The sequence below is a fragment of the Pleurodeles waltl genome, chromosome 12 (genome assembly GCF_031143425.1).
Source record: "Pleurodeles waltl isolate 20211129_DDA chromosome 12, aPleWal1.hap1.20221129, whole genome shotgun sequence".
Lineage (NCBI taxonomy): Eukaryota > Metazoa > Chordata > Amphibia > Caudata > Salamandridae > Pleurodeles > Pleurodeles waltl.
The window spans coordinates 72534181-72558353 of NC_090451.1; the positions used below are offsets into that span (position 1 = coordinate 72534181).

At 47.8% G+C, this 24173-nt stretch overlaps 1 protein-coding gene across 8 annotated transcripts in view; it reads right to left on the minus strand.

Moving 5' to 3' along the window:
* TCF3 (transcription factor 3) overlaps positions 1 to 24173 on the minus strand; it is an 861587-nt gene that overhangs the window by 789000 nt on the left and 48414 nt on the right. The window lies entirely within an intron of this gene.

Genomic DNA, 24173 nt, shown 5'->3' on the forward strand with positions numbered 1-24173 from the left:
TTCGCATTAGCCCTGCAAGTGCTGTAAAAGTCCTTTCAACTCCTAAGTCCTAAGTGGCTGAGAAGAGATTGAGAGTGGTCAATTCTCTTCTTCATATAAACTCCCACTGTTATTCTCTTCCCTACAGCATCTATAAAGAGGTATTTAGCAATGGCAAACAGAACATTTTTCTCAATGCAAAATAATGGCCATCAAGAAACCCTCATTCAGCTGCCATATATATTCCACAGTGATACAGAGACCCCCAAGTAACAGAGGCACGCAGATGTTTCATTTTGAGGGGCAGGCAGCCTTTACTCTATACGGTTCTTCGCTGTCCGAGTCAATCGAGGGATGACCGCTGCATCATAATCCACTGTCCAACAACACACTGGTGCTGTTGCTCATGGTGTGCTCCTTAGCATTCCTCATCTTACGTTGCAGATACAGAGGTGAAGATGATGTGTTGTGTGTGCTTTCTTGAGCTGTAGTCTTCTTTGGAATACAGGGAGTGCAGAATTATTAGGCAAGTTGTATTTTTGAGGATTAATTTTATTATTGAACAACAACCATGTTCTCAATGAACCCAAAAAACTCATTAATATCAAAGCTGAATATTTTTGGAAGTAGTTTTTAGTTTGTTTTTAGTTTTAGCTATGTTAGGGGGATATCTGTGTGTGCAGATGACTATTACTGTGCATAATTATTAGGCAACTTAACAAAAAAATATATACACCCATTTCAATTATTTATAATTACCAGTGAAACCAATATAACATCTCAACATTCACAAATATACATTTCTGACATTCAAAAACAAAACAAAAACAAATCAGTGACCAATATAGCCACCTTTCTTTGCAAGGACACTCAAAAGCCTGCCATCCATGGATTCTGTCAGTGTTTTGATCTGATCACCATCAACATTGCGTGCAGCAGCAACCACAGCCTCCCAGACACTGTTCAGAGAGGTGTACTGTTTTCCCTCCTTGTAAATCTCACATTTGATGATGGACCACAGGTTCTCAATGGGGTTCAGATCAGGTGAACAAGGAGGCCATGTCATTAGATTTCCTTCTTTTATACCCTTTCTTGCCAGCCACGCTGTGGAGTACTTGGATGCGTGTGATGGAGCATTGTCCTGCATGAAAATCATGTTTTTCTTGAAGGATGCAGACTTCTTCCTGTACCACTGCTTGAAGAAGGTGTCTTCCAGGAACTGGCAGTAGGACTGGGAGTTGAGCTTGACCCCATCCTCAACCCGAAAAGGCCCCACAAGCTCATCTTTGATGATACCAGCCCAAACCAGTACTCCACCTCCACCTTGCTGGCGTCTGAGTCGGACTGGAGCTCTCTGCCCTTTACCAATCCAGCCACGGGCCCATCCATCTGGCCCATCAAGACTCACTCTCATTTCATCAGTCCATCAAACCTTAGAAAAACCAGTCTTGAGATATTTCTTGACCCAGTCTTGACGTTTCAGCTTGCGTGTCTTGTTCAGTGGTGGTCGTCTTTCAGCCTTTCTTACCTTGGCCATGTCTCGGAGTATTGCACACCTTGTGCTTTTGGGCACTCCAGTGATGTTGCAGCTCTGAAATATGGCCAAACTGGTGGCAAGTGGCATCGTGGCAGCTGCACGCTTGACTTTTCTCAGTTCATGGGCAGTTATTTTGCGCCTTGGTTTTTCCACACGCTTCTTGCGACCCTGTTGACTATTTTGAATGAAACGCTTGATTGTTCGATGATCACGCTTCAGAAGCTTTGCAATTTTAAGAGTGCTGCATCCCTCTGCAAGATATCTCACTATTTTTTACTTTTCTGAGCCTGTCAAGTCCTTCTTTTGACCCATTTTGCCAAAGGAAAGGAAGTTGCCTAATAATTATGCACACCTGATATAGGGTGTTGATGTCATTAGACCACACCCCTTCTCATTACAGAGATGCACATCACCTAATATGCTTAATTGGTAGTAGGCTTTCGAGCCTATACAGCTTGGAGTAAGACAACATGCATAAAGAGGATGATGTGGTCAAAATACTCATTTGCCTAATAATTCTGCACTCCGTGTATTGCACAACCTTCATTTTTGGGCCTTAGATACACTCAACTTCACGCCTCTCCCGACCCCCAAATAATAAAAATGTACGCCAGGCTCTTATTCGCCCTTCAGTCATTCTTCTATTGAAGTATCATTGGCATTTTGCGTGCGAATAGAACTTGCACAGTGGGAGCATGGGTTAACCCAAATCAATCATCCACTGGTTCACTTTTTACTGTGAGAGACAGTATTTTCCTTTTCACAAGTACACCGCCACCTCAAAAGAAGTGTAATTAATTAATTGCCAGGGATCACACGCCTAGGCGGCTGAACCACTCCTTTATTTTAATCGTTTTGATGCTTAACAGTTTATTTTTGCTTACTGCATGTTTTCAAAAATGCATATTTTAAACATTTTAAACGCCTACCAAGGCAGACCTATTGGCTCTGCCAACGCTGGTTTAAAATTGCTTCGGCAAAACTAACCTTTTTTAAGGCTTCTGTAAAGGTGGTGTCATCTGTCGTCTAGCGGGAGATTTCTCCCTTTTCTTGTGACTGATTTGATAGCTGAAATGTCACCTCTGTCAGGGTCGATAAGCATAATTTCCTGTCTAATCTCCTGCTTCCTCTAATGAAAACAGTGAAATCTTTAGATTTCTCAGCTTCGAGGTGTGCATTGTCTCAACAAGTTCTTCCGAGCAGAGTCGAGCCCGTTTCGAGGTCGGTTCATTGTTACGATTTAGATTTTGAGCTAGTTGTTCCCTCTAATAGAGAAGTTAGCTTTCAAGTAGATTCGTGCACTCTTGGCCGTGCCCTCTCTACACGAGGGTGGCTTGGTTCACTTGTGGACACTCCTTAGGAATTCTTAGGTTTCGCTGTTGCCCGTTCCATTTGTGTTTTGACTCCTCAGACCTGGGCAATGTATTAACCAGAGGAATCTGTCCCTTAACCTGTGCGTGTAGAAGCTTTTGTTAAGAAAAAAATGTCAGTACTAAGGGCTGCATAACCCGGGGTGGAATGTACCCTTCCTTACCAAAGGTCATATATAATGAAGGGAATATCAGTCCTCGTTTCAGCATTACGCAAATTATTTACACTTCACACGGGCATTTATGAAGCCATCGACAGAGGCACAAATTACAAACCAGATTCCGATCAGATTGTGGCAACATGGTACAGCAGCTAAGATAAAAACGAAAAGGAGTGCATTTCTGTAGTAAGATTTAGTGCCAAGCTTTAAAAAGAAAAACAAAATACTCAATTTTTTAGTCTTTCACTGGTGCTATAAGCAGATCATGAACTCAAGTAAGAACATGCAAACAGGATGCGATTAAGTGCAAGCCACCTCCCAATTTAATGGCGGGGGAAAAAGTAGTCGGGGTGGAGTCTGTGTGCTACAAGGAGAGTGCTCATTCTAGAAACCAAAACTTAAGCAAGACAGAAGGCGCAGTAATCTAAACTCAACACTAGAGGACAGGAGAATACAAAGTAAAACAGACTAAAGTTCTGCATTATTATATCAGAGTAAAGCAAACTCTCGCTTTTCCTCTCTTATCTGCTTTCACTTGTCAAACTCGGACCATATCTATGCAACACCAAACTGCTGCTTCACGATGTATGGCATCTCTAACACTACACATTTTGACCAGCGTAGACCAGTTGTCCTCGCCTCAAAGCACCTTTTTATCAATACAGAGATATCAGAAGGTAAAAGGAAACGCATGTAAAGGCCTAATCCACTTCCCACAGAGTTTAACGTGTTGTTCTTTGAACGAGCTCGCAGAGCAGCTTTACGGGCCCCAGAGAAATATCATGCTAAGTACACTTTCTGCCTCAGACACCAGGTGAGTGCACTAGAATACCCTTTCCCCAGTGCCATAAAAGCCTTTTTGAGCCAAACCATGCAGTTCATGTGATATGAGGAATGTAGAAGACAAAACAATAACTCCTACCGCCTGCTCCTAAGTCATACACTAGCAAAAAAATCCTATTTGCTGTACTCTTACTGCTACTGGGGAGGGAAGGAATACAGTGCGCATAGGGGTATTCGAGGTGGGGACGCAGAACACCACACCATGGAGAGAGCTAAGAAACACATGTACTCATGGAGTGCTGAATGAAAACGAAAAAAGTAACTGCCGAAATGTGAGTAGTGTAAGGATACAAGTCGGCCAATCAAAAAGATTGTATGGAGGCTGTGCTCCAGGGAGGGATAAACAAGAGTCGTCTAATAAGAAGCAAGTAAATGAGTGTCGAAGTCAATCAATGTTAAGTAACGGGTAGGGTGCTGTCAGCCCACTGTAATTTCTCAATAGTTCTTTCACTACCAGTCTCCACTGCGATAGAGGAGACTTAAGAAGTGCCTTACTATAACGACTAGAGTATGCTCTTCAGTACACTCTAAGTAGATAAATACAAACCAGTTTATTTCCAGACAAACATTATCCCAGCTAGATATCTCACATCTTCAATACAGCAATTGTTTTAAGTTACACATTGGAGTCTACGTTTACTTCCCGAACTCGCAGCCCTTTTTGTTGGAATGTCCAAATGATCTTGAACTTTATCAGATGAGGTAGTTATTTTTTTAGCCCCCATCTGTAAACTGTGAAACAGAGTAGTGTAGGTAGCACAATACATTACTTTATCTCCTTGTACTTGCACCTTGCAGTACCTGCTCTAAGGAGTCATAATACAACAGTGCCTGCAAGATTTTTTTTTTAAGCTTGAATCACTCTCCATTCACTAACGACCAACAAGAAAAGTATATTCAACTCTACCAGACAACTAGACTCATTACTTGATTCGCTGGACGAGGACATGCCATGTATTCCAAAATGCAGGCTTTTCTAATCAGGTAGCGGAATATTCTTAATCTGGTCATGCTGAAGAAATGAGGATCCCTTGGGGAAAGTTACTGATTGCTAAGGTAAATTGCATTTACTGCAGAGACACCAACAAGCAGTATAATGCGAATTCTCTACACCAGAAATAAGGTAAAACAAAAGGAAGCTTGTGGACCTGCACAAGTGGCCATTCTAAGGTCACAACTAGATCACTACACATTAAGTAGTTATCCAAGTGGTAAAAATCCAGATCCAAAAAACAAATCAAATCTCAGTCATTCTATGAGAGCTATACTGGGGCAGATTGTGAAGGTTCGCAGCATCAGATGTCACGGTTTCCAAAGTCCTCGTATTCTGATGTTGCTTGTTTCTTCCTTCAAAAAGTTGGCCTCCTCAACATTTGAACAATGTTTCAATTTGATCTGATTATTTGCTACAATCTGAATGGTGGAAACATTCTGAACATGGACTGTAAGCTTCAGGCGCATCGCCCCCTAATTAATACAGATTCTGCCCACCGTCAACACCCAAATAAAGGTTTGTCTATAAGAATTTTTTTTCCCCCCCCGAGTCCAAACACTAATAGGAAATAATTCACATGATGTGGATCTAGAATCCGTACACACTGCTTAGCTCACTGCACAGTTTGACAAACCTCTCTAGGTTTCCTTCACTGAAAAACGATACCTTCTGAAATATGATTTGTATTGAGGATTATCACAAGATTCAGTAGAGGAGGAGCAAGTAAGAACACCTGATATAGTCTCTGATCTGGCTAAGAAAATACCACAGAGAACGCACTCATTCAATTCAAGCAATATGACCGGAATCAGATTCGGAGCGCTCGCTCAGACATTACAAAGCATTGGCAAAGCTTGCGACTTTACCTAACGGCTTTGCGAAAGGTTTCAGCAATAGGTTACTGTACACAAATGCACATTTTAAAGTAAAGACTTTGAATTTGTTAACACTTGTAAACACTTTGCTATGGGACAATTTGTGCTGTAATTAGTATTTTCAAAGTATTGGCAAAGCCATTCCGTCTCCACTAGCGATTTAGCTATTGGGTTTTCTAATGCTTGTATGGTATCGCATTTAGGTGTCCTGCTAGGTTCGGATTGCAGGAGTGCTTTCATAAATGAGCACTAGCGAGGTGATGAAGCGTTTTCATAACTGAGCACGAGTGAAAGCTCTGGAACCGAGGTGGAAGGTAATGTGAGTAAGTGGGCCATAAGTGTTCAGATGACATGTTCATCCAATCCATGGCCCCTCTCCAGTGTACACATAGTAATGGTTACATATGTACCATTTACAATTATCAATTCTAATTATTTACAACTCACGGGTGAGTAGTGCGCTTTACAAATTCCTGATTGAAATTCCTGATTGTTAATCATTTATGTCAAGCTGCTAAGAAGTACTCAAAGCCAGTAGGTCTGGCATGTTTTAGGCACGTTTGTTGAGTGAGTGCAGTAGCAGAAAACGCACAAAGCAATGATGGCCAGGTAACATGCAGAGGAAACCACAGAGCTGTAGATCACACGTTTTAAGCCATGCCCTTAATAAGTTAGGACATGCCCCTTTTAGAAATCCATCCCCCACCCAAACTGTTTCACCTCAATTAAACCACTGTTGCTCACAGTAGGCTTTTGCCTACAGACAGCTAAATTTGGTTTAAGTAAGTCTTAAAATTGTGAAGTTTTAAAAATGGAATCTTTAAGAGTCAAATCTGAACCATGTGGAGCCAGGAGAAGTTGATTTAAAAGTTGTGCAGGTCATTTGCTCCCTAGTCAATCAACGAATCAGCATTTGAATAGCACAGCACTGTCACTGAGAGTGATGTGTCTCTGTGGAAAAGCCATGTCTTGAGATTATTTCTTAAGTCAGTCAGGGAGGGAGGGTGCTGTTGGGAAGTAGAGAGGCAGATCGTTCCAAGACATCGCAGTGATGTAGGAAAAGGAGCAGCATGCCGCTGCAACAAATGTGGACGTGTGTGCGAGGGCGAGTGAGGCGGATGGCAGGCATTTAAGGGTAGGTGGAAATTCAATCGATGGTTGATGTAGGACGGTCCTTGATCGTGTACGGCTTTGTATGAGTGCAGGAGGATCTTCAAGTGACATCTCTTCTGGATGGGGAGCCAGTGGAGGTTTCTGAAGTGGGGGGCTGATGTGGGTCTGTTCACGGCGTAGAGGCTGATGCAGTAGTTGAGGCGGCTGGTGACAAGGGCCTGGGTGACTGTCTTCCTGGTGTTGGTTGGGATCCAGCTAAAGATTATGCAGAGTATGCAGAGGGTGTGGATGCAGGAGGTGGCGACTGCACTGACGAACAAGTTACTTACCTTCGGTAATGCCTTATCTGGTAGAGATACAGATTAGCCACAGATTCCTCATCTTAGAATTCTACCCCAGGTGTCAGACTGGATCAGGAAATTTTTCCTCAGCAGTACCTCTGGGCGTCGGTAGAGGGCGTCAAGACTCCGCAGCGTCGTCACCGGACCCAATGTCAGCAGAGCCCATATAGTCTCTCCTCCGACATGCTAACGTCAGTTTCTTCGGTGACTTGAAGCCGCAGAACAACGCAGAGCCACAGAGAAACTGGCAATAAAGAATAAGTTACTTACCTTCGGTAGCGCTTTTTCTGGTGGATACAATAACTACCTGTGGATTCCTCACCTAAAGAATTCTCCCCTCGCGCCAGCCCTCGACGGAAATTTCTTCTAGCTCTGCACGTCAACGATGACGTCACAATCGCCCGACTCCACGCGACGCCACACGACGTCATCCAGGCAATAAGAAGCCCTCGTCGACGTGCAGACGTCAGTTATCACAATTTTTTACGTGCCATAGAGGCAAACAGGTTAAACCTAAAAAGTACACATTCAGCCAGAATAGATTAAAATAAAATATTTAATATAAAACTCAATAAAAATCACAGTTATGAATGCTCAATCCGAGACAGAAATAAATATATATATATATGCATAAATCCAGTCCAAAATGCCCCTTTCACTATCTTAATGTGCAAAGGAAAAGTATATACAATGAATACAACTATATGCATGAAACAGCTATATACATATATTACAAGATCAAGGATGCGCACCCAAAGAGATCTTGGTTTGACCAGTCAGGCAACGGGGAGGCGGGTGGGACCATGAGGAATCCACAGGTAGTTATTGTATCCACCAGAAAAAGCGCTACCGAAGGTAAGTAACTTAGTCTTCCGATGGATACACCTACCTGTGGATTCTTCACCTAAAGAATAGAGTCCCCAAGCAGTAAAACCTCCGGTGGTGGGTGCCCGAATGGTCAAACCAAGAAATCTTGCAGCACCGAGCAAGCAAAATGGCCATCCCTCCTAACCTCAGAGTCCAAACAGCAATGCTTGGTAAAAGTATGGAGGGACGCCCAAGTTGCTGCCCTGCAGATGTCAGCCACAGGAACACCTCTAGCCAAAGCTGATGAAGCTGCTTTGGCTCTGGTGGAATGGGCACGAATCCCCACAGGTGGATCCTTCTTCGCCAAAGAATAGCAGATCTTAATACATAGAATGACCCACCTGGATAGCGGTCTCTTGTGGACCGCTCTACCTTTCCTCTTCCCCACGTATCCAACGAAGAGCTGTTCATCCTGTCTGAACTCTTTCGTCCTGGCGACGTAGAAGCTCAGAGCTCTTCGAGGATCCAGCCGGTGGAGCCTCTCTTCCTCTTTGGATGGGTGAGGTGGAGGGTAAAAGGAAGAGAGAGTAATCGACTGCCCCAGGTGAAAGGGTGTAACAACCTTTGGTAGGAAAGCCGCCTTGGTCCTCAACACCACTTTGTCCTTAAAGAAAGAAAGGTACGGGGTTTCCACTGAGAGAGCCTGAAGCTCGCTAACACTTCTGGCAGATGTTATGGCCACCAGGAAAACAGTTTTAAATACCAGGTACCGTAAAGAACAAGAATGCATTGGTTCGAACGGAGCCCCCATAAGAAAAGTTAAGACTAAGTTAAGATCCCACTGAGGCATAACGAATGGCGTGGGTGGATACCTATAAGTGAGTCCCTTTAGAAACTTTAAAACAATTGGTGATTTAAAGGAGGACGGTTGATCAGGAAGGCACAGAAAAGCAGATAGTGCAGACAGATAACCTTTAACAGTGGCAATTGCAAAACCTTTCTGTGCCAGATGGAGTGCAAATGCCAAAATGTCAGATAAACCAGCTTTTAAAGGATCTAAACTATTCTCTCCACACCAGCTTGTAAATTTAGCCCAACGATTAGCATAGATTGACTTGATGGAGTGTCGCCTGGCCGATAAAATAACTTCCACCACATCTGGAGGGAGAAAAGGAACTCAGATTGCCCCGTTCAATCTCCAGGAATGAAGATGCAGGCTCTGGAGGTGGGGGTGTAGAATCTGCCCCTGCGACTGCGAGAGGAGGTCCACCCTGCAAGGGAGACGGAGCGGAGGGCACTGAGAGAGTTGGAGTAGGACCGAATACCACACCTTTCTCGGCCAATCCAGAGCTATTAAGATGACCTGAGCTCGGTCTTGGCGGATCTTCCTGAGAACTCGAGATATCAAGGGTATGGGGGGGAAACGCGTAAAGCAACTGTGCCTTCCAGGACATCTGAAATGCGTCCCCCAAAGCTCCTTGCACCGGATACTGGAGGCTGCAAAATAGCGGACACTGCGCATTCTCTTGAGTCGCAAACAGATCTATTTGTGGATATCCCCACATCCGGAAGATACCCAGAACTAGATCTGGATGAAGACGCCACTCGTGATCGACCGAGCTGCGTCGACTGAGAATGTCTGCACGCACGTTCAGGATTCCGGCCAAATGATGTGCAACTAAGCAGATCTTGTGATCCTGAAGCCAGGACCAGAGACGAAGAGCTTCTCTGCAGAGAAAATACGACCCCACTCCTCCCTGTTTGTTTATATACCATATCGCGGTCGTGTTGTCCGTTAGAACTTGGACTGATTGACCGCGAATGGAAGGGAGGAAGGCCTTGAGTGCCAGACGTACTGCCCGCAACTCTAACAGATTGATATGTAACTTCTGTTCCCCCAGAGACCAAAGGCCTTTGATCTCCAGGTCCCCCAGATGAGCTCCCCACCCTAGAGTGGAAGCATCCGTTACCACCATGGCCACTGGAGGTGGCAGCGAGAACGGCCTTCCTTGAGACAGGTTGTCGACCGCTGCCCACCATCGAAGATCCTCCGCAGTGTCTCTGGAGATCTTTATCGAATCTTAGAGATCCCCTTTGTGTTGAAACCACTGCCTGCGGACGCACCACTGGAGAGCCCTCATGTGCCAGCGTGCATGAGTGACCAACAGTATGCAAGAAGCGAGCAGACGAAGGACCTTGAGGACTGGAACTACCGCTCCATTTCGAAACATTGGAATCAAAGCCTGGATGTCCTGAACCCGCTGGGACGGAGGAAAGGCCCGATTCAATGTCGTGTCCAATACTACACCTATGAACAGGAGGCGTTGAGGGCTCCAGGAGAGATTTGGGTACATTGACTGAAAAACCCAGGTCGTACAACAATTGAGTCGTCGACTGGAGATGGCACCGCACGAGCTCCGGAGTTTTGGCCTTGATCAACCAATCGTCCAGATAGGGAAACACAGCTATCCCCCTTCTTCTGAGCTCTGCTGCTACCACCGCCATCACCTTCGTGAAGACTCGAGGTGCTGAAGTAAGACCAAAGAGAAGGACCGCAAACTGATAATGCTGTGATCCCACTACAAATCGGAGATACTTCCTGTGCGATTTGAGGATCGGAATATGAAAATACGCGTCCTGCAAATCGACCGACACCATCCAGTCTCCTTCGTTCAACGCCAAAAGAACCTGTGAGAGGGTCAGCATTTTGAACTTTTCCTGTTTGAGGAACCAATTCAAAATCCTCAAGTCCAAAATCGGCCTCAGTCGACCATCCTTTTTGGGAATCAGAAAGTATCTTGAATAACACCCCTGACCCCTCTCTTGCTCGGGAACCAACTCTATTGCACCTTTTTGTAATAGGGATAATACCTCCTGCTGTAATAGGAGAAGATGGTCTTCCGAACAGAAGGATGGGCAGGGAGGGAAGGTAGGAGGGAATTCCCAAAAGGGAAGAGCGTACCACCTCTTCACAATGTCGACGACCCAGGAGTCCGATGTTATGACCTCCCACATTGGAAGAAAAGAGGCAAGTTTCCCCCCTACCGGAGACGAATGGACAGGGAGTGGTGGAGGACTACGGCTGCTTTCCTTGCTGCACCCTTCCCGAGGAAGAGGCAGAGTGCTGCAAGGTGGCTCCTCTCGTACGGACTCTGCCCCTGAAAGATCTGTAAGGCAGGGTAGAAGTAGATTGTTGTGGCCCTTGCAATCTTCCCCGAAAGGAACCACGTCCAAATCCCTTAAATCTCCGAAAGCCTCTAAAGGAGGATGAGGCCGACGACTGGAGTCCCAAAGACTTAGCAGTCGCTCTACTTTCTTTAAAACGTTCCAGGGCAGAGTCAGCCTTTGTGCCGAAGAGCTTCTCTCCATCAAACGGAAGATCAAGCAGTGTGGCCTGCACGTCCGACGAGAAGCCAGATGACCGAAGCCAAGACTGCCGCCTAGAGACTATGGTCGTGCCCATAGCCCTAGCCACCGAGTCCGAAGTGTCCAATCCAGACTGGATCCCTTGCGTTGCAGCCGCCTGAGCATCCGCTAATAGTTGCAGCATCTCCTGGGACAAATTAGGGTGGCCCTTAGCCTCTTCTATAAGGGCATGGATGTAACGCCCTAGTATGCATGTGGCATTGGAAGATTTTAGGGCCATACTGCAAGATGAAAATGTCTTTTTAGCAGTATGGTCCATCTTTTTTGACTCCCTGTCCGCAGGGGCCCCAGGAAACGAGCCAGGAGAGAATCTGGATGAACATGAAGCTTGCACCACTAGGCTCTCCGGAGTTGGTTGTCTGGAAAGAAACACCGGATCCCCAGGTGCCGTCATGAACCGCTGAGCCACCGCTCTGTTGACCGCAGCGGTGGACACAGGTTTCAGCCAGATATCCTTAATGGGGTCCAGCAGAGCCTCATTGAATGGTAGAAGAGGCTCAGCAGAAGCAGACGTCGGATGGAGGACTTCTGTTAATAAATTTCTCTTGACCTCCGTGGTAGGAAGGGGAAGATCCAAAAAGTCTGCAGCCTTACGAATGACTGCGTGGAAAGAAGCAGCTTCCTCTATGACCTCTCCAGGGGAAGCCAGATCCCATTCCGGGGTAGTGTCTAGGCCACTAGCTGAGTCCAGTCGCTGGAAGTCACCAGAGGGCTCTATAACTTCACCTTCCTCCAGGTGTTGCCTCGCGTAATCCTCTTCCTCCAAGAGACGAAGAGCCAGGCGTCTTGACTTAAGTCTTGACTCCAAGCCTGGAGTCGACAAGGCGTCGGCCGATGCCGAAGATCCGTCCGAAGCCAGAGGCTCTGGCTCCAAAGGGTTCTTAGATCGGATCCGAGGCGAATCAGACGGTGCCGTAACAGGTGTAGCCATCCTGGGCGACGTCATAGGCATCGGCGCCGCTTCAGGTGCAGCAGATAAAAACAGGGTGAACGGCGCCGACCTGTAAGACGCCGGAACACCCAAATCAAAGGCCAGAGGGCCAGACGGACCTGCATGACTTCCACCCGGCGTCATGGAAGTAAAGATGTTATACATAGCGTTTAAAAACGCTGCAGGATCCGATCCCGGAGTCGGGAAAGCCGGGTACTGCTGCATCGGTGCCGGCAAAGCTGCCGAAGAGGGTCCAGGTAACTCCTGGCCAGGAGAACCCTCAGGCCTCTGGGGAGGCTCAACCTCAAAGACCGACCCGGGTGACGTCGGGGTCATCGGAGGCGGAGGGGTGACGGTCGGGCTTATCTCCCACATCGGACGACGCAGAGCCGACGGAGAAGCCGATCTAGATCTAGACCGTCCCTTGCTCGATCGGCGCCGAGATCCATGACGGCGCCGAGAGTCACTATGATGGTGACGAGACCTCGAAGATCTCGACGAAGACTCCCTCCTATGACGCCTCTCCTTCTTCTTCTTGGACCGCGCCAAGAACAACTTTGCCTCCCTCTCCTTAAGTGCCTTTGGGTTAATGCGTTGACACGAACCGCATGCCTCCACCTCATGGCCGGAACTAAGGCACCAGAGGCAGTTTTCGTGGGGATTGGTAACGGACATCCGACCCCCGCACTGGCTACAAGGTTTAAAGCCGGATTTTCTAGGCTGCGACATCGTAACCGCCGTTGGAAACAATAGCTCCCTGTGAGCCTCGAAGAATTAACCGTTATTCGGGCACGGAAAAAAGGGAACGGACATCTGCACGTCGACGAGGGCTTCTTATGCCTGGATGACGTCATGTGGCGTTGCGTGGAGTCGGGCGATTGTGACGTCATTGTCGGCGTGCAGAGCTAGAAGAAATTTCCGTCGAGGGCTGGCTCAAGGGGAGAATTCTTTAGGTGAGGAATCCACAGGTAGGTGTATCCATCAGAAATAGTAAAACAGAGCAATAGTGTATATGCCAATCAGAAAAGACACGTCATGAGATGTATAATAACTAGAAAACACCCAAATTTACCATAAGCGAGACTTAAGAGTACATAGTTCGCAAGCGGGGAGGATGGGTGGGTCGATAAGGAATCTCGGGCTAGTCTGTGTGTCTGCCAGATAAGGCGTTACCAAAGGTAAGTAACTTGTTCATCTGATAGAGGAACCTACCCGCAGATTCCTTATCTTTGAATTAGATAACCGAGCAATCCCCCCACACCCCTAGCCCCAGAAGAGGGGTGCGAACAGATCACACCAGTCTTGCAAAGACACAGAAGCCCAACCAGGCACGAGACAGAGAGGGTAAGAGAAGAACATAAGTTACTCACACGAAAAAATTATCAGCATATCCACAGGGGAAATGCTAAGTCAGGACTGGTAAGGCAAAGTGACCACAGGAAACTAGACAACAACTATACCCATAGGGGAGGGAAAACTGTGAAAAAAAACAGTCAGAGAAATAACTAGAAAATACATGCTAGAAAATGTGTAAAAGAGTCAAAGTAGAAGGACAAGCATAAGTGTGGTATACAAACAATCTCAGTCAGAATGTGACAGTACTCCAGCAGAGGTGATATGTGACAAATACATACAAGCCAAGACAGAACACCGGGTCAGGAAAAGAACCCTAAAGAGTACTAGCAGACCTGCACTGGTTGCCTCAGGAGGAGCAGGGAAAACAGCTCGAGGCCACAATGGAATATAAAGGGGAAAAAATAGCAAAGCCCTGCACACAAGTGCAAAGTGTACGGACATACGCAATCCAGGGTACGAGAGAAAGTCAAAGAGAGAACACTGAAGCAAAACTTGAACGACAAGGTAAAAGAAATTGAAGGTCCTGTGTGAACCCAGAGCAAAAAATGAATGTGAGAAAGTAATTGAAGGGAACAAAATAGCCCAGTCAACGATAACTGGCTTGAAAACAAGGAAGCAGTCTTACATGAGAACCGGAGGTAGAATAAGCATCCGCACAAAAGAAGCCCATAGAACTGTGCAACAGAAAAGCACAGAACATATTGGCATGGCCGAAAAGCAAACCGATAATGGCACCCCAAAGGAAGACTAGGTCAGGAAATGAATATGAAATTGAGAGTCTGAAAAGACCCATTCCACGAAAGAGCGAGGGTCTATGACCGTGTCCAGGAGGACGTCGAAGCAGGGAAAGAACCGCTGGCCATGGCCAAGGAAGAAAGATAGGAACTAAGCAAGGTGTCAAAAACACCTGCTGTGTAGGGAAAACACAGAACCCTCCCTGAACCAGAAGGATGGAATGTACGGGAAGGAACTGATAGAATCAGTGATCAGAAACAATGAACAGGTAAGAAAAGAGACACCTGTGAAGGAACAATCCCCACAGGCGTGCACAGAAGGGGACCAAACGACCTGTCAGCAGATCAACCAAGACTTATGGAAGGAAGACCAACAACAGGAAGCTAAAGGTAGCACGCTTCCCAAGCCATCACAATGAACAAGGAAGGCAAAGAAAAAGGCACCAAGCAAGCCGTAAAAAGCCTACACAAGCCAGGGCAGGAATGGCACCATACCTCCAGTCGAAGCAACGGGGTGGGGGGGTGGTAGAATGCAGCTCCAGGGTGAGAGAGCGAAAGGGGGGGCAGGTGGGGGGGGGGGAGAGAGAGAGGGGGGAATCAAAGAACAAGGGATACCCCTGTATGGGCAGAAGGAGGAACGGCACTGCCTCAGGAATAGGGTGTGCAACAGAAGAAACCACAACATTCTGTGGGAAAGAAAGAACCCGTGAACAACAGCACAGGGAGAGCACAAACACAGGAAGGACCTGAAAAAAGCGGGCAAGAGGTAAAATGGAAGGAGAGGAAAGTACCTTCCTGTGGAGAGTACAAAATTGGTACCGACTTTTTTGTTTTTTTACATAATTTTTTTTGCATTGGCTAGCTGGAGACCCATGGTATGGGGGAGCCGGTGCCACTAAAGGAAAGAGACGCCAACACCAAGCTAGTGCGTAATGGTCCTGGAAGACATGTGAATAACAAAGGTTACGGTAGAAACGAACAAGAACATCCTGAAAGGGAGGGGAATCTGCAACAAGCACCAATATGAGCCTGTAGCAGAGGAAAGCAAGGGCAATGTAGAATCCATTGAAAAAAATGGTAACAGAAGCCTTCCTAGAAGATATAATAAGAGAAAGTGACACCAGAGGTGGAGACCCTATAAAGAGTAGGCAAGAAATGGCTCCCGGAGGAATACAACAACATAATCCCACATGGGAAGGAAAACAAGGTAAATGCGTAAAGTAGCGTACTCCCAAAAGCTCAACGAAAAGAAAACCAATATCAGTGGAATGAAAAGGCCAAGAGTAGGCAGAGGGTTCCGCCAGCAGATATGGACAAATGATGAGGGCACCCGGCCCAAATCAGAAGCTAGAGCTACTACTTAACATGGCGAGAATCCGCCAAATGTAACAAAACAAGAGTTGGAAATCACATATAAAGTATACTGAAATGTACCATTACAGGTCCTGGAATCAAATCCCCGTACAGAGGAGCCTACGGCAGCAGAAGCACCAGACTGTGCCACAAAACTACAGCACTGCTGAGATGAGCAGCAGCATGGAAAGTACGCAGAGCACCAAAAGAAGTTCAACAATATCCAACGTGGATAAAACATAGAAAGAACAGGAGGAGACTCCGAATGGACTCAGAAGTCACAGAGCCGCACAAAATGCAACAACATAACAGAAACATGCGAGTACGTAACAGGACCCACGTCTCAGAGGAACCCTGCAGTGCAAATATAGCTGCAACAGAGCAGCGTAAGTGCATTAGAAGAGGACAGACATTAGTCCCCAACATGGGAATCATGAAAATGGCACAAGGCTGAATCTGCATGCGCCCCAAAAAGAGACTTGCCATCAAATGGCATATCAAAAAGAGCACCCCACACCATAGATGAAAATTTGGAAGCGGATAACCAAGCTCTGTGACGAATGGCAACAGAGGCAGGCACGACCCGACCAATGGAATCAGTAGAATCCATACCTGAGCGGACTGTAAGTTGAGCAGACTGTTCATCTCTGATCAAAGGCATCAGGGCAGTGCAAATATCCTCAGACAGTGATGGCAACAAACTTTCCACTAGAAGAGGCAAAAATACAGCTGCTGGCAGCATCCAGCTGACTAGAATCCCTGTGCGGCAGAATCTGAGCAATCTGCTCCAAAGCCGGGATGCCCAAAGCTGTTTGCATAACAAACACTAGAGGAGAAGGGTGGTGGCGAAGGCACAAGGGATCTTCCTGTGCGAGATGCCTCTGTGGGATAGAACGTCCACTGAAGGACCAGAGACAGAATTATTCCAGACACCAAGAAGAATACCATACAGAGCCTCGCAAAAAGGCAGAATGGGTTCAGTGTCGTGATGATGGGGAGTAAAAGTTAACGGATCAGTGGATAATTGCACCAAAGGAAGGTGCAAGTTCAAAACCTCAGCCACCCGCTCAACAGGATCAGGCAGAGGAGATGGAGGATGTAAGAGGCCGTGCACCTGCACCGATCCAACTTCAGAGTCGAGAGTGTGAACGGGCACCAAGGTGGGCACAGAGGTGGAAACCACCAGCTAAGACCCTGTCAGAGCACTTACCACCTCCATAGGGCCCGAAGGTGCTCCAGAGGGAGGGGAAGAACCAAAGACTAAATGCAGAGACGCATAGTAACTTTCCATTTAGTCCATAGTCGCCCCAGCACCAGAATACGGCGAAAGATAAGGGGGTCGCCTCGGTAGCAGACTCCAGAGGAGAAGAACGTGGGGCGCCAAATGGCGTGATGGCGTCTGGGAAGACCTACCTGGAGGCGCCGAAGGACCACCCAAGGTCGATGGAATCATGTGATAACGACTCCTGAAGTATTCCCAGGACCGGGAAGAAGACGGACTCAGACGCCGGCGAGAAGAGGACTTGTCCACTCGTGCTACGAAGAGCTTCATGCAACGCTCCCTCCAAGACTTCGGCTTCAAACAATGGTAGGCGTCGCAGTCACCGGTGTCGTGATGAGACCCCAACACCATAGAATGTAGATCCGTGACTGACATCTGCCAGGACCAGGATCAGGATCCACAGGGTCTAAATCCACAAGGCATATACACTCATATTTTAGGAGGTAGAACAGTTTACAAAAATACTGGAAGATTGGGTAGAAAGAGGCCCAAGGTACACAATACACCGTATCCGCATTGCTGCATGGAAAAGAAGAACCAGACATCAGCACGTCGGAGAAGGGAATATATGGACTCCGCTGACGTCATGTACAGGGACGAAGTCTCTGCGGAGTCGCTTGATGCCCTCTACCGACACGCAAAAGGAACTGCTGAGGAAAAAATTCCGGATCCACTCTGATGCCTGGGGGAGAATTCTAAGATAAGGAATCTGCAGATAGTTGTCTCTATCGTTTCATGGTCAGCTGGATGTTAAGAATGATGCCCAGTTTGCGTGCATGGTCTGGTCTGTCGGTGTGGGTGTCCGTCCAAGTCCTGCTGGCCAACAGCTGTGGTCCCATATGGGGAGGTTCTTCCCAAAGATCAGAACTTCTGTTTTGTAAAAGTTGAGTTTGAAGCAAATGTCTCTCATCCATTCGGCCACATTGGTCATGGCATTGCAGAAGTTGGTGCATTTGCGGGGTCCTAGGTAGGCGAGAGGATTAGTTTTGTGTCATCTGCGTAGGAGATTATGTTGAGTCTTTGGGATCTGATGAAGTCTGCAAGGGGGGTGATGTAGAGGTTGAATAGGGTGGGGCTGAGGGATGATCCTTGGGGGTACGTCACAAAGGATGTCTTTGGTTGCGGAGGTGAAGGGAGGCAGTCAGATGCTTTGATTTAGTTCTGGCTGGAAAAAGGAAATCCATTTGAGGGCTTTTTGACTTATGCCAATGTTGTGGAGTCGGTCAATGAGGGTGCAGCAAAGAGGTTGAGTAGGATCAGGGCCACAGTTTCTCTGCAGTTCAGGAGAGTTCCGATGTCATCTGTACCAGAAGTCATCAGTCTCTGTGCTGTGGCTGGCTTGGAATTCAGATTGTGAGATGTCAAGCAGGTGGTTCTGTTCCAGTTATCCAGTGAGCTGCTGGTTGATGGCTTTCAAGAACTTTAGCTAGGTAGGGGAGCAGGGAGATCGGGTGGTAGTTTGAGGTTGCTGGGGTCAGCAGAGAGCTACTTTAGGAGTGGTCTGACCTCTGCATGTTTCCAACGGACCAGGAAGGTTGCTGTGGAGAGGGAAGTGTTGAGAATGCTTTGTTCCCTGCTGATTGGGTTGGATCCAAGTTTGATGAGGTAGTGGGGCAAGTGTCAGGTGGTGCCCCAGAGTGGATGGACTTGATGGCTGTGGTGGTCTGAGTGGTGAGCAAAGACCAGGTGATGATCATTCGGTTGGTGTTCGCAGGTGGGGTGAGGTTGTCCAGGTTGAGTGTCTTGGGTTGGGGGATGAGGCTGTTGTAGATGTTGGCAATCTTGCTGTGGAAGTAGTCTAAGAGGGTGTCGCAGAGTTCTACGGGAGGTAGATGGTGTTCTCTGCGGCTGTCGGGTTGGAGAATTCCTCAACTATCTTGAAGAGCTCTTCCGTGTTATTGGCCGCTGTATTGATGCAGGCTGTGATGGCTGCTCTTTTGGCTTCCTTGATGAAGAGGCGATAGTTGCAGGAGAGCTGCTTTGTAAGCGGCTGCATCAGAGGAGTCTTTGGTGAGGCGCCATCGCTTCTCGAGTAGGTAGCAGTTGTGCTTGGTTGTTTTGAGCTCGGAGGTGTACCACCTGGCTTTTTTAAAGGCTTGGTTGGCTTTTGCTTATCACAGAGGGGCAAGACTGTTAGCACATTTGGTGATCCAGGCGGAGAGGTTGTGGGAGGCCTGGTCAGGGTTTGCTGAAGTTTCAGGTTGTGTGTTGCTGAGGGGGCGTCTCTCCATTGGGTCTCGGTTACCCAACCTCAGCTGCAATGGTTGACTGTGGTGCTTGGCGACGGTATGCCAGGTGTTAGCAATGTAAAGGGCACAATGGCGTGGTCAGTCCAGGTGAGTTCTGTGAAGTGGGTGAATTTTATTTTGTCACTCTAGGTAAAAAAAAAAGCGCTGTGTGTGCCCGGCTTTGTGCGTGGATTCAGTGACCAGTCGGGTGAGGCCAACGTTGTTCAGGGTCTACCGGAGGATGGTTGAGTTGGCATTGTTTGGGTTGTCGACATTGAAATTGAGATAGCTGAGTAGGATGCAGTGTTGGGAGACAATGGCTTTTGTTTGGGGTCAGGGTGTAAACCTGAATAGTGTCAAAGAAAGCTGGGTGAGGTCCAGGGGGTCTGTAGGCGAGGGTGCTTCTCACTGTGGTATTGACATCGGTCTGAAGTTGAGATGCTTTATGTGGACCCTAAAATAATAATGGGGTATGGGAGGAACCGGCAGGAGGACGGGACAGGAGCAACAAGGCAGGAAGAAAAGGTGTTGGCGAGATGGCAAAGAGTGGTCGCTAAGTCAACCAAAACCAAACCGAGGCGTGAGGTTGCTAGGCCACCTACCAACAAGCACCGAGGTTCCTTTGCAAAGGTGAGAGCGATGTGGTAGGGAAGCAGTGACCTGGACTGTGAGGTCAAGAACTGCTCATAGGGGCCCCGCAGCAACCTCCATAAAATAGTATTGGGAGGGGCTGGAGGGTGGGGCAGGAGCGGCAAGGCGGGAAGAAAGTTACAGCGAGACGCAAAGCAAGGGGAGCGTGCGGTTGCTAAGGCAACCAAACTCAAACTGAGGCATAAGCATTGGGAAGCACAAGGTTGCTAGGCAAATTAGCAACAAGCGCTGAGGTTCCTTTGTCAAGGTGAGTGCAGGCAAGCGAGAGAGTGATGCAGCAGGGGAGCTGTGACCTGGACAGCAAGGTAAAGGACTGCTTGCAGATTCAAATATACTCTGCTTTCCCAGGAAAAGGGAAGAAGCAAAGAAGACAACAAGGTGATGCATGAAGTGAGTAGGGTGGGCAGAAGCAATAAGAAGGGTGGGAAGCAGCAGAAGGGTGGGATGAAATCAACAAGGGGAAGTGGGGGGGGAAGCAACATATGGAGAAAATAATCTTGAGTGCAGAGGGGAGCAAAAGTTAACAGGCAAGAAAGCAATGGAAACAGGCAAAAGAAGAGCACACAAACAAAATACAGCAAAACAGAGTGTGGAGAGGGGAAGAGATTCACACCAGGGAGTCAGCTAGAACACACATGCTCTTGTGCAGTGCTTAAACTAAAAGAAAAAGGTAGGGACTGAAAAATGAGAAACAGAAAGAGGAGCATTGCTTGCAACCCACACAAGCTAACCCATAAGAACTAAGTGAGTAAGTAACAATGAAGCTAATCAATGCTAAGCAATGGGCGGTCTCCAAGCCCACTTTAAGCTAACCATACGTCTCACAACACAGAGTACCCGCGGTCTAATAGACAAGACCTAAAAAGTAGTAAGATGGTTAACAAAACAAGGAAAATTACAGCTTTGCCTGTCATGCTTTGTCAAAACTAGATAGATAATTCAGAACTAAAGGGCAGGATTATCGCTAAACCTAATCTTACTTTTAACAAAGCACAAAACCTTACATACTTTCCCCCTCAGAGTTTAAAGATTCGAGTATGAAGAAGAAATTCTTCTGGCAAACTACTGATGGTAAAAACAAAGAAAAAAAAAAAAAAAAACAATTCAAAACATGCTTCAACTTCATTACCTGTAAACTGGAGTCGGACCCACTTGAGATGCCATATAACACTGAGGGTCTACTGGGCCTGAACCATGGCACTAGTGGTAGGTTTGCCACTGGTATCTATCCTACTATGGCTCTGCACTGTGGGCCAAGTACAATCCTTTCTGCTCTTGATCTCTGGATAGCAAAAGGAAGTAGGGTGAGGGAAGCAAGAGCTCAGAACCTACCCATCGACAATGCAACATCCAACCCAGAGATAAACTTTTATGGAAAAAGAAAGTACTTTAATCGTACAGCAAAGCAAAATTCTATATAAATCCCAACAAGCATAGTACAAGGTTGTAATGAGTTGCATCTAATAAGGATACCATCCATGTATGTTCTCCCTGGAGTCACAGTTTTTCCATATATGGTCGAGTTTCTGTCTCTACAGCTCCCAACATACAGCACAAGAAAGGTTTAGGCACTAAACTTAAAGAAATCTTAGTTGTGTTAACAAAGCAACTCCGTTTAATTTCTTTTTCAACCCTTGTTTAAAAAGTGTTTAATGGCATAGCAGTGTTACTCATGAGAGTTGATCTTTGTCCATGTATGCAGGCTAATGCCCCCCCATTTACTTGTTCTTAAACTACATCGCACTTCAGGCTGTATAGCAGGCGCAGGAAGAACTCTCACCCTTACCAAACGAGTCCTCTCTTGCAGGGGTTCAGCAGCAGCCTTGTCAGGTTTCACCGAGCAGTGCAAAGGCCGCCCCCGCAGGGGGCATAGAGGGCCGGCGCCTTAATGGCCGCCTTGGCCCGGAAGGGACCGGTTAAATCGGTTTAGGGAGGGCACGCACCAAGTAGGTGCCATCGCGCCCCCACCCCCGTGAAGACCAACAGGTGGGATTGGCCAACCTGTAAATAACCAATTGGGGGGGGTTTGCTGTGTTTCAAACCCCCCAATGGTAGCAAGTATTGGGGGGGGGGAGGGGGTACCGGGGACAATGGTATGGAATATAAGGCGCGTGGTCTGAACAACAGAGTAAACAGACCAGGACAACGCGCTCGCTGCACGGCTGCAGGACGAAAATCATATCCAGATATTCGGGAGAAAGAAAGCCAGGAGTTCAGCATAGCCAGCCATTCGGGAGGCCGCCGGAGGGTCCTGCTTTATCCTCCCCCTTAAAGAACTGCCGTCTATTGCCCACTCCCAAATGCCGCGGGGGACCGCTTCTTAAAGCGACGCGACCCCGCAGCCAGGAATCCCTCAGAGGACCACCCCAGAGCACCGCAAATTGTGTTGCAAGCACTGGGCACGTTCGGCCGGTAAAGACTGCACTGTGTGCGGGGGACTGCTTTGTTTGAAGCGACGCGACCCCGCACGTTAAGCGAAACCACAAGGGCCAGTGTAAGGAAATGCCTCCTTGGCATGGTTGCCCCCTGACTTTTTGCCTTTGCTGATGCTATGTTTACAATTGAAAGTGTGCTGAGGCCTGCTAACCCGGCCCCAGCACCAGTGTTCTTTCCCTAACCTGTACTTTTGTATCCACAATTGGCAGACCCTGGTATCCAGATAAGTCCCTTGTAACTGGTACTTCTAGTACCAAGGGCCCTGATGCCAAGGAAGGTCTCTAAGGGCTGCAGCATGTCTTATGCCACCCTGGAGACCTCTCACTCAGCACAGACACACTGCTTGCCAGCTTGTGTGTGCTAGTGAGGACAAAACGAGTAAGTCGACATGGCACTCCCCTCAGGGTGCCATGCCAGCCTCACTGCCTATGCAGTATAGGTAAGACACCCCTCTAGCAGGCCTTACAGCCCTAAGGCAGGGTGCACTATACCATAAGTGAGGGTACCAGTGCATGAGCATGGTACCCCTACAGTGTCTAAACAAAACCTTAGACATTGTAAGTGCAGGGTAGCCATAAGAGTATATGGTCTGGGAGTCCGTCAAACACGAACTCCACAGCACCATAATGGCTACACTGAAAACTGGGAAGTTTGGTATCAAACTTCTCAGCACAATAAATGCACACTGATGCCAGTGTACATTTTATTGCAAAATACACCCCAGAGGGCACCTTAGAGGTGCCCCCTGAAACTTAACCGACTGTCTGTGTAGGCTGACTAGTTCCAGCAGCCTGCCACACCAGAGACATGTTGCTGGCCCCATGGGGAGAGTGCCTTTGTCACTCTGAGGCCAGTAACAAAGCCTGCACTGGGTGGAGATGCTAACACCTCCCCCAGGCAGGAGCTGTAACACCTGGCGGTGAGCCTCAAAGGCTCACCCCTTTGTCACAGCCCAGCAGGGCACTCCAGCTTAGTGGAGTTGCCCGCCCCCTCCGGCCACGGCCCCCACTTTTGGCGGCAAGGCTGGAGGGAACAAAGAAAGCAACAAGGAGGAGTCACTGGCCAGTCAGGACAGCCCCTAAGGTGTCCTGAGCTGAGGTGACTAACTTTTAGAAATCCTCCATCTTGCAGATGGAGGATTCCCCCAATAGGGTTAGGATTGTGACCCCCTCCCCTTGGGAGGAGGCACAAAGAGGGTGTACCCACCCTCAGGGCTAGTAGCCATTGGCTACTAACCCCCCAGACCTAAACACGCCCTTAAATTTAGTATTTAAGGGCTACCCTGAACCCTAGAAAATTAGATTCCTGCAACTACAAGAAGAAGGACTGCCTAGCTGAAAACCCCTGCAGAGGAAGACCAGAAGACGACAACTGCCTTGGCTCCAGAAACTCACCGGCCTGTCTCCTGCCTTCCAAAGATCCTGCTCCAGCGACGCCTTCCAAAGGGACCAGCGACCTCGACATCCTCGGAGGACTGCCCCTGCTTCGAAAAGACAAGAAACTCCCGAGGACAGCGGACCTGCTCCAAGAAAGGCTGCAACTTTGTTTCCAGCAGCCTTGAAAGAACCCTGCAAGCTCCCCGCAAGAAGCGTGAGACTTGCAACACTGCACCCGGCGACCCCGACTCGGCTGGTGGAGATCCAACACCTCAGGAGGGACCCCAGGACTACTCTAAGACTGTGAGTACCAAAACCTGTCCCCCCTGAGCCCCCACAGCGCCGCCTGCAGAGGGAATCCCGAGGCTTCCCCTGACCGC